This window comes from Egretta garzetta, unplaced genomic scaffold, assembly GCF_000687185.1.
Source record: "Egretta garzetta isolate BGI_Z169 unplaced genomic scaffold, ASM68718v1 scaffold217, whole genome shotgun sequence".
NCBI lineage: Eukaryota > Metazoa > Chordata > Aves > Pelecaniformes > Ardeidae > Egretta > Egretta garzetta.
Genome location: NW_009260395.1, coordinates 1,566,560 through 1,567,288, shown reverse-complemented (window position 1 = coordinate 1,567,288; position 729 = coordinate 1,566,560).

Sequence of the window (729 nt, the reverse complement as noted above, 5' to 3'; positions counted from 1 at the left end):
CGGGCCGGGCGGTGCTGCTCCCCGGCCGTGCCCGGGGCTCGGGTTCCCCAGGAGTTCAGGGTAACGTGGTGGTCTCCGGTGTCCACCCACAGAGAGGTGCCTGGTGAAGGGGGTTTAGTAAAGCACCTGGTTCCAGGAGGAATCCCAGGGTCATCCCGAGGGCCAGAGGAGGCTAGGTTAAGGTTCAGCTGGTTTTCCATTCCTCCCTGTTTCTGTCACCTGTGAGGCTGCACTGAGGGTTCGGGTTTACTCAGTGTCTGTGGAAAGCACAGAGTAACTGTGTTCAGGACGTCGGGCAGCCGTGAATTTTTTTAAGGGACTTTATGCTTTAGATTATTTGGATACTGCCAAAGATAAAAACAAATGGATGCTAATCAAAAGTATCACCCACACTTCTAAGTCCCGCACATAAGCACCCACTGGTGCCAGTTGCCAAGATTTCCTGTCAGCTTGCATTGTGAGATTCAGTTTTCAGTTGTCCGCAATTATTTTTAATCCAAAGCCATTAAGGCTGAATCTCTTTATCCATGTTCCTCCAGCAGAATTTATTTTTGATAGTACCTGAAATGTTTCTTCCTACTCTCTTGAGAAACAAGGCTAGTAAGAGATGCAATGGCTTTATTGTTGTGTAGTAACAGAAGATTTTAAGAAACTCCCTGTGTTGTAAAAGGTTTAAAATCATGCAAGGGAGATCTCTTGCTGTACTTCTCTGTAAAACATCGGTTAAGT